The sequence below is a fragment of the Lonchura striata genome, chromosome 2, assembly GCF_050655825.1.
Source record: "Lonchura striata isolate lonStrDom1 chromosome 2, ASM5065582v1, whole genome shotgun sequence".
NCBI classification, from domain to species: Eukaryota; Metazoa; Chordata; class Aves; order Passeriformes; family Estrildidae; genus Lonchura; species Lonchura striata.
This window is the reverse complement of record NC_140704.1, coordinates 151860223-151870685: the sequence shown is the minus strand read 5'-3', so window position 1 is coordinate 151870685 and position 10463 is coordinate 151860223. Positions and strand designations below refer to the sequence as shown.

The 10463-nt window shown below is 41.5% G+C and overlaps 1 long non-coding RNA gene across 1 annotated transcript; it reads left to right on the top strand.

Moving 5' to 3' along the window:
* Positions 1 to 1688: 1688 nt before the first annotated feature.
* LOC146768489 (uncharacterized) lies at positions 1689 to 9597 on the top strand. The gene is made up of 3 exons (XR_014953126.1): positions 1689 to 2521; positions 2814 to 2906; positions 9541 to 9597. It is a non-coding gene; the product is annotated as an uncharacterized LOC146768489 (long non-coding RNA).
* The last annotated feature ends 866 nt before the right edge of the window (positions 9598 to 10463 follow it).

Here is a 10463-nt window from a genome sequence, read left to right as displayed (position 1 = left end):
AATCAACAGCAAAGACTTGACATCCTTCAATTGAAAAGGCAAAGAAGAGAAGATGAAATCAAATACTCCTATCACATGCTGTTGTGAAGGAAAGTTTACATGAATGGAGGTCCCTTCCTGTGGGAAGAGAGGCCAGCACTTCATAAAAGCTGTTATTAAAAGCCAAGCTCATAATCTTGTGAGAACAGAGTAATTTCTTTGTGAGCAGCACTGCTAGTAGGGTAGATGGCTGAGTCCTAGTGTGCCTTCCTCATTCCACTGCCCTATGCATACAAAGTAAACCTAATTTAATTTGCTGCTGTTTTATTTTCTTTTTGGGGGATTTTTGTTTGTTTGTTTGGTTGGTTTTTTTTTGTTTTTAATTTTGTTTTGCTTTTGTTTTTGTTTTTAATATAAGGCAAAATGCACCTAAACTGGAAGAAGTTTGTAAACAAAACTAGAAGTGTCTGTCCCATGGCTGTTCTTCCCACACAGTTTGGAACAGTATTCATGGCTCATTAGGCCCATGGCTTGCCTTTTTGGTTAACTTATAATGAGTAACATGATCACACAGATTGAGAGCTTGGTATTGACTTTTGTGGGACTCTAAGCCTCCAGGGATGCCAAATACAGATGTTTGCAGTCAGTCTTCTCTAAAAGATACCCTGGGGATCTTGGATATTAGTGATGAGAGCTTCTGTGTCCTGACAAAAATAGTTTCTCTAAATTAGAATGAGGAAAATAGGTAGAAATCATGACACCTTTTTAAAATTTTATTCTGAATTTATACTGAAATGAGTAGGAAAGATGATTGTGTGGGCACGCTAACTGTTAGTATCCTCTAACCCCTATAAATTTTAACCTGATGGCCAAATTCTCTTCTTTCTTCTGCACTGATATGGCTTCACCTGGAGTCCTGTGTGCAGTTTTGGGCACCAAAATATAAAAAAATACATTAATCTGTTAGAGAGTGTCCTAAGGAAAGCAATATGGATGCTGAAGGGTATGGAAGAGAAGCCATATGAGGAGTGGTTGGGATTCCTTGGTCCTTTCAGCCTGGAGGAGACTGAGGGGAGACCTCATTGTGGTCTTCAGCATCCTCACGAGGGGATGTGGAGGGGCAGGGACTGATTACCTCTCTCCCTTGAGCAGTGACAAGACTGGATGGAACAGCATGAAGCTGAGTCAGGAGATTTTAGGTTGGATGGCTGGAAAAGTTTCACCCAGAGGGTTGGGCAAGCTCCCCATAGAAGTGCCAGCCCAGAGCCTGACAGAATTTGAGACGTGTTTGGACAATGCTCACAGGCACATGGTGTGACCCCTGGGCTATCCTGCATAGGGCCAGGAGCTGGACTTGATGATCCTGATGGGTCCCTTCCAGCTCAGAATATTCTGTGATTCCATGGCTCTAAGGCTCTTCTGTCTGCTGCTGCTTGCTGAGCATGAAGCCATATGCTGTGGGCACTCCTTTGGTCAGCTGCTGTCCACTGCCCTGGCTGTGTCCCATCCCAGCCTCCTGTGCACTCGAGCCTACTCAAATGGCAGGACAGCAGGAGAAGCAGAAAAACCCTTGATGTTCTGCAATCACTACTCAGCAATAGCTAAAATATCCCTGTGTTATTGACACCATTTTCATCATAAATATATCACCATTATGAAGAAAATTAACTCTATCCTGGCCTGAATCAATGTAATCATTAAGGAACTTGAATTTTGTGTGTTGACTAAAAAAGGCCCCATATCTGTTTCCACACTGGTAGTCATAGTCATGATCCATAAGAACTAAGAAAAGCAGGAATGCTAAGTTGATGTGTTTCAAGGAAGGAAGCAGGAACCTCCATTGAGATCACAAAAGAAGGTGAAAGGAAGACTTTGGGCTCTTCCTGCAGTAGCTCTGACTGCTTGGTGATATTAGTTTTCAACATAATGTTCTTTCACAAAACCTGCACTTGGTCAAGCTTGTGCTTCTTGGGATAATAAGAGTAAACCAGTTCTTCTGGCTTATTGAAGTGCATATTGAAGGCAGAGTTATTGAGCTTCACCCACAGGCAAAATACTTGGACATCAATCTTTATTCTCAGTTCTGGAATTGGCAATGTGGTTCCTCAGGGCTTCTTTTTAACCCTTCTCCATGGTGATTGCAATCATAACTTACCCATCTCAAGTCTTGAGATTTCCAAGCATAACTAAGAAATCTTTATTCTCACTGGTCACTGAAGTAGGTGGGGTCAAATATTAGCTTGAAATACAGAGTGGAGTACAAAATAGCACTCATTACTTTCTCCATGGTGCTCAGTTTCCTTTTTAGACTGAAATATACTGTCTGAAATATACTGGACAGATAATTTTTCTAGCAGTGCTAACTATAGATGAGTAATTCTGATAGTCTTTAAAAATAGCCCAGGCAAAAAAATCCCCATTTAGACAACTAATGCACTTACAACCACTGCACCATGAAATTATCTGGTTTCTTTTAAGGGGTCCCTATTCCAGAATTTGAAGCTTACTGAAACAATATGGCAACACTGCCATTCCTGATGGGGTAAGGAGCTCAGGACTGGCTAGTTTTAATTTACTTCTTGAGGTGGTTTGAATTTTGACAAAAAAAAATGTGTTTTGCTGTTTCTGTTTCAGTTTGCTGGCTGAGCATTTTTTTAATGCCTACTGCCTCTGCTCAGCAGTATAAAAGCATGATTGCTTTTTATTGCCATTCTCTCCCAGCACAAGATTGTGTCTGTGTCTCTTACAGACTTGTCAATCTGAAAACTTCATTTGTAATTTTCCAGAAGCCCTCAGGGCATATTTCTTGAAGTAGTCTATCCTCTGTCTCGCAGGAGAAGAGAGAGATTCACCTTTGGCTGTGTGGGATGGCAGAGAACCAGCCTGCATCCACTTGTGAGGGTTCTGCAGGGGCTGGTGATGATCTGGTAGGTGGGCTGCATGTTTTCCCTTCTGTCCCATTTTCAGTGGGACTATGACAGCAAGCTGCAGCATCCCAGGGCAATCCTATGGCTCAGAGAGTTGTATTTGCTGTTCTGGGGACTGTGGCACTGCCTGAAATCAATCCTTTGCTCATCCTAGTGCTTTTTCCTTCTCTTTCCTTACAGTCCTCTGGCACCTCATCACATTTTCACTCCTAGCTGGATTCTGGGTCCTTCTGCTCCTCTTGGCTGCCTGGGTGTCAACCTATTTTCAGTCCCATAATTGTCCCTACCAGCCAAAAGAAGAAACCTCAGGAAAAATTTGGCTCAGTTGATCTCAGGAAATATTTGGGATAGAGTGGCCTTGCTAGACTGAAAGTTCTAGAAAGACCAAAAGACTTTGTGTGATATACTCTGCTGAAACTGCAGCTCACCAGGCGCAAGGAGAGTGGACAGGACACTGCTGGTAGAGTGAAGCGTGGAGGTGAGCGTGAGGGTGCTAGAGAATTGCCATGAAAACAGTGAAATAATTCAAGTCTATGGAAGATTTACTTCCCTAGATTAACTTTAAAATACTTAATATCTGCTTCTTCCCTTTGTGTTATTCCTTCAAACAGCAGAAGCAATTTTGCTGAAATTTCCTAAGGACCCAGCTTTTCCACAATCAGAGCACACATTTATGGGAAATGTTTAAACGTTCCAAGCTTGCTGTTTGCAAATAACAGAGTGTGATAAGAGACTTTCTGTTGATTTCAGTGGAAGTTGAGGACAAAGAGAGAAGGCTGAGGCAGAAACACAAGGGACAAAGAGATCAGCCAAAATGTGTAAGATCAGTGAACACGTCCTGTCCTGCCTCGGTGGCTCACTTTTGCTTTCATTCCTCCAGAAAATGCAAGGTGCTTTTTTTCTGCTCTGCAAGTACAGCCTGTGTCTCACTAAAGATGCTGAAATGGGGGAAGGGAAGGTTCATAGACGAGCTGAGAAATGAGGGGAAAATTCTGCTTATGATTCATTTCCATACTTCGAAATTGAAATCCAAGGTTCAAATGTAATTTAAAAGATTGCCATTAAAGCTTGGGGTGTTTCTTAAGGGATTTCTGCATACAGACAATAGTAAGGGTGTCACACAGCACTTGCAAAAGGACCAAAGAAGGATGGGTGCCTAATCCTTTACAATTATTTTTTTAGGTTCTCTTGGAGCTCATACTGAGTACCTATCCCACATTTAATATGCCTTTGTAGACCTTATGCAATCCTGTAACCACCAAATTCCTTTGCTTGGTTACAAAGCAAACAGTTATTTTCAGCAACAAGCAAGGAAGACAGCAGATGCTTTTGATCAATATTTCCCCAGAAGAATTTTCATTCTATAAACTGCTTTATCATCCCACTAATGCCAGCAGGCCTTTAGGGAAAGCAGAGCACCAGGGCATTGCTAATACTGAGCATTCCCTGGGTATGTTCTGTTCTGGGGTCAGTGAGGTATGAGCTGTCTCTCACTTTATCCAGCAAAATTCCAAGCTGGTACCCAGCCATTGAAGCCATCTTCTCATCATGCCACTTCTATTCCTCACTTGCCTTAAAAAATGTGCACTTCAGAACTCAGCTGTTCTCTACTTTTGAGAAATCTGAATCCATAAATCATGTAGGTGCATCCTTTTTTTTTTCCTCTCCCATATGCATTATTTGAAATAACAGAATATTTTCTTTCCTGAAGCTTTAGATGTATTTATGCATCTGTATATCTATATATTTATATTTTTCTCCATTCTGTGGACTATTTTTGGATGCTGCTGCTGAGTACCAAGAGCTACTGCATGTGAACAGGTAGATATATATTGTCTTTCCTTGTTTGTCATCTACTGCAGCTGTAAAGAAGAATGTGGCTAGAAATAAATCTGAGTTACTCATATTATGATTACTTGGTAGAGCCAATCAGTTTTCCAAAAAAGTTTTGATTCATTTTATTCAAGAAAGTAACTCTCTAGATAGAGGACTAAGTGAAGTCAGATTTATTATTGTATTTGTCTGTATCTCTTTATGGAGCTTCCTGAGTCTCAGACACTGAAAAAAACCAAAGCAAACCCAAGAAAAATAATTGAAAACAATGCCAAAAAAAGGTCTTTAGAAGCTACCTAATTACACCTTTGAAGAAAATAAAGGCTAGTAGATGTTGCTTTAGCCTAATCATTCTCAAGCATTAAGTTATAAGTAAAGAACCTGCTCCTCTCGTGCTCTATGAAATGCACAGAGACCTTTGGTGATGAAAGTCTATGTGGGTTTTGCATTTTTACTGTACTTTTTTTTCTGTTTACCTCCCTCAAAGCCTCTTCCTCTTCCACACCTGTGTAACACCTGTGACACTTAATTGGGAAGATCGGCTGAAACCTCATTATTCTGCTCTGTGCTGTTTTGGAGTTAGTTTTCTTCACAGTAGCTGGTTTGGTGTCATGTTTTTGATTTGTGATAACAAGAGTGTAGGTTACACAGTGATGTATTAGATATTGAACTTCCAGGACAGATTAACTCACCTATCACTTTTTACAACCACCTGAAAGGGGCAGGGGTGGGCTCTTTACCAGGCAGCAAGTGAGAGAATGAGGAGATGGCCTCAAACTGCACCAGAATAGGTTCAGGTTGGACAGGAAAAAGATATTTCATTGGAAGAGAGGTCAAACATTGGAATGGGTTGCCCAGGGACGTGGCAGAGTCACTGTCCCTGGAGGTGTGTAAAGAAAGAGTGGTTGTGGCACTCAGTTCTCTGGTCTGGTTGAAGAGGTGGTGTTTGGACTTGATGACCTTGAAGATCTTTTCCAATCTGAATGATTCCATGATTTTAAGATTGTTCAAAGGGATATTCCATAATATATGGCATGATGCTCAGCATATAAAGCTGGAAAGAAGGAGGAAGGAAGCATCGTTTGGGATTATGACATTTGCCTTCCTCAGTCACCATTATGTGAGATAAAGCTGTGCTCTCCTAGAACTGGCTGAGATGATCTCAGTTGACCAGAGCCTTGGTGCTCATAACACCAAGGCTGTGGGTGTGATCCCTATGTGGGCCATTCACTCAAGAGCTGGACTTGATCATCCTTGTGGATCTTTGTAGGTCCCCTTCCAACTCAGAATATCATGTGATTCAGAAATTCAAAAATCTGCCTGCTGATGGGTCTTAGAGAACAAATTCCTTATTTTGATCTGGCTATGCACACAGTTTTCATCTGTTTGTCTGTAAAACTCTCTTTATCTCAACCCATGAATTTTCTTACTTTCACCCTTCCAATTCCCTCCCCCATCCCACTGGAAAGGAGTGGCTGAGTGTCTCTGTGGTGCTCAGATGAGATATTGATCTCATTTCTATCTTCTTTTACCCCTGTGCATCTGAGCAAGCTCAGCTTGGCAAAAGTGCTCTGATGGCTTTGAAGGTGGGAAGTGAAGAAAGGTTGGACAGCTCTAAGAGAAGTAAAGGGCCACAGGAATCCTTGCTGGATGTTGCACTGGAACTTGAGTGTGGCTGAGAGGCTGTTTTGTAAGAAGCTGGTCTGAATGTCTTTTTGGGGAGGAAATAAATCACATGGTCAAAGAAGATAAATGGCTGAAGGACAGAAGATCTGGAGCAACCAGAGGGTGCAAGTTACTTGTGTGGAAGAAAGTGGAACTGGATGCTCCCAAGTTACTAGAGAAAGAAAGTGGGAGATGTTGATATCAAGCAGAGGTAAAAGAAGGTAGGATGAGTCTTCATGTAACCTTTACAGAAGCCTCTCCTGACTTCCAAGCCCACCCTAGATGTTCTCTTGTGGTGTTTCTCCATGTCATATCTGTCAGCCCCTGTTCTGGTTATCCTAGAATGCAGATGAGAAAACTGCACTCAGCACTGCAATAATGGTTCCTCCAGGGTTAGTAAAAAATATGCAATTCTTAACATCTACTGCTATTTATGTTTTCATATGAGTATATCTTGTATCTGAGTGGGGGAAAAAATACACCAACCAAACCATTGTAATCTTTCAGCAAAGTTCTTAATGAGTGTTCCTTGCAAAGAAAGAAAAAATGAAACCCACAATGTTTTCTTCGTTTCCTTCTGCAATTTTCCAAGAAGCATTGCTCTACCCATTATCAGTACTATAAATCTAATACTCCTTAGAAACACTTGTTTAAGAGATAAGAGCCAGGGACAAAACTATATAAAAACTTGATGCTGGGTCTGCAACCACTGCTTTACAACAGATCATAGGAGGGATTTGTTTTTCTGTATTTCTCCTCTCAGGGAATTCATAACTTTTGCTATGACAGATAAGAATATTTTTAATAATCTTGCAACAAGGAATTTGGTGTGTTATCCTTAAAACCATGGCAAGACAAAATCTTCTCTGCTTCAGGAGCATTACTGATGAAAGAATGCATCTGAAACTCCTCTGGTGCTGCCGGGTACAATTCCACTCATTGGAGGCTCACTCTATTCATATGAGTGCAGAAAAACAAGCAACATTTAGTGCATTCCCATCCCTTTTTTACAGTTCATTTCCTGTTCTTATTATGAAGCATTGTCAGACAACTGGATCTCTGGGTTTAATGGTTCATTAACCCGCTTGCCAAAGCACTCACAGGATTACCAAGAGCTGAGGCAGATTCACTATTTGCACAAACACACACACACATGTACACAGGCTATTTAGATGGAATTATTATTCATAAATTACTCTTAATTAGACTGTTCATCACTCTGAGTGATTGTGCTCCCCTGTTATAAGTAGCACTAAATTACTTATTGAAATTCACCACCACCACTTGTTTTTCCATGTGTGTTTCCCTCCACAGTTTCAAAATAACCTCCTCTTATTGCTGGAACAGTTGATAAGATTTTGGCATTGCTCAGCCTGGTGTTAACTCCATAATCCTGACTGCTGCCCCAGACAGGGCTCTTCACCTTTCATAAGAGGGGAACAGACTGGGACAAGATCATACTGAGAAAAAATGGTTCACAGGGAAATAAAATTATTGGGATCCACCTTGGCTTGCATTCCCAGAGGTTTCATACATGGAGCTCCACATCTGCATTCCAGGCTGAACCCTGCAGTCCCAGCAGTCTCTTTGAAAGAGTCTCCTATCTTAAGGAGGGTGGTTATGTCAGTTTTGCACTTAGACACTTAGATCCTGAAGATGAGAGGGATTAATCTGCCTTTGGCATTTCCCCTCTCCTAGCACGTGTGCTCTTGGCTTTCATGTGTGACTTTTATTGATCCCTTTTAGAAAAATCCTTTTTCTGTGCTGATACCCTGAGGACTTTCCCAAGTGCAAGGTTTCTACTGAAAAACCACCCACCAAAATGGAATTTGCCATTCTGAATCTCATAGTGGCTGGATGAACCTTTGGGAGGTCATGGCTGGAGACAGAGGGTCAGTGCAGAGGGTGGGAGGAGTAATTTGTTTTTCCTGTGGGCTGCCTCATAGAATTTAATGCCTTCTCTTCACAATGCAGTCTCTGCAAGCAGTTCAGGCTCCTGTGTCTGGAAATGAGTCTTTGGATCTGGCACCTGCAAAGGCAGCTGGATCTTTTCCACTTTTTTTCACTAGAAAGTGCCTATCTGTGACGCCTTTACCTGGGCGGTCAGTTTGCCCTCTTCTCCATCTTCCTAACAGACTGCACCATCAAATGTTGTATTGGTTTTTTTTGCTTGTGACATGGTAAGAAAGGAAGCAAGAAATCTCAGTGAAAAAAAAAATAAATACAAGCAGCCAAGAAAAAGAAACAACAAAACAAATCCTCCCACCGAAGCAGAGATCTCAGAGCTCATTTATTTCAACTTTCAACTTACACTGAGATTTTCCAATTTGCTGATGTTAAAAAGTACATTGAATCCTGGCTGAAGTACAAGTTCTAAAACACTTATTATTTTTTTTTAAGCAGAATTTATATTCACAGTTGCATGGGAGACAGATAATATAGCAGGCAGATGAAGCCTGCCCTATCCAGGGCGGGGAATTTGCAAGCACTGTGATAAATTTCAGAGGAGAGTTGTTTTCTTTGAGTTCCAGTCATATTGTGGTATTGAAAACCTTCAAAGCTAATTTCCTTGTTGTCAGAACTGAGGGAGGAAGGAGGCATTGCTGGTCTATTTACTCCATTGCTATGTTTTCCTTCCTTCTGCTTTCAGCATCTGGAATCATTCTTGATGACACCCAGCTTGTCTAACTGTGATATTAAAGTGTTCTGCCAATCCATTACCTCACATCAAATAGGGCTTCCAGTTGCAAGGAGAACCACAGATTGACTGTCAAAAGTGTATTCTTCACTCTGCTGTGTTCTAAACTTGCTTTTTCTCCACTTGAGAACTACTTCAGCCACCCTCCATGCATCCGACTCAGCTGAGACCCAGCAACACAGCAGGAACCAACCACTGGGCAAACCAAATTAAGGCTCTGACTCACAGTTGCTCTGAGGAACCAGCTGAGAGGTTGTGGCCAATCCTTGTGGCTTGGTTCAAGCAGTCTTTGTCCACATAAGGAGAAGGATTTGCTGTGCAGTGGTTGCCTACCTTGCCTCATTGCCATACTCTGACACTGGGCTGGGGTTAGTGAAGGGCAGCAGGCTCATTTCCCAGTTAAGAAGTAAATTTGTACTTATCTGTGTTTGCTTAAAGCTCTCATGGATTTTTCCTGACCTTCACCCACTGAAGATGATCAGAGCTCTGCCACTGCACTTCCTACTCAACAAGGAACCTCTGGAGTTAATCTCTGTGAGACCACAGTTTGAAGAGATGAAGTTGAACTTGCCCTACAGTCCTGTCTTTAAACAAAGAAGTTATGAATATCCTGTAAGACCCACAAAATGTAACTTTTCTTTACTTATATAATTTTCCTTCAATTTGTTCTGCTACTATCATATTCTTATAATTGATTTTTAAACTCAACCAGAGTTCTCCTTAAACTTGAAATGCCTTAGCTCTACTTTAAGATTTTTCTTCTCATGTGTACCAGGTGAACAAGCCCAGGTTCTGGCTCTGGGGCTGGAGGGGGATCTCTGTGAAGAGAGTTCAGGGTGCCCTGTACCAGACACAGATGGTCCCACTGGGCTCCAATGGTTCCACCTCTGTTGCTATAGGACACGAGAAAGCACAACACGAGCTACTGAGATAGCAAGGTAAAAAAGAAGAAGGTTTATTTTCTGATTCAAACTTTTATGCCTTTCTAAAGGTGACAGTGGATTGGAGAGTGAATGGGCTACCTCTCCAAAGACATTGGACAAACCACCAGTTCATCAACTTCCTCCACCCCCACGAAGGAATGCAAAACAATATGTTGTTTATAGAAAATGTGTGGGAAAGTTTTCTAACAGAATGTAAACTCAGAAGGATTTATAAAATCTTAAGAATCAGGGTGACACACCTCTGCCAGTCTGGGGGTGCTGAGAGGAAAACAAGTTCTGGAAAGGGCCAAAGGCAGCAGTGTCAGAGAAGGATTTTGCAACAGGGTGGAATTTCAGCCCTTAGCTATAGCTAATCTGACAGATCATGATAAATCTATCATGTAATTAAAAGCACCTATTAATTTTCTTTGCTTGTTA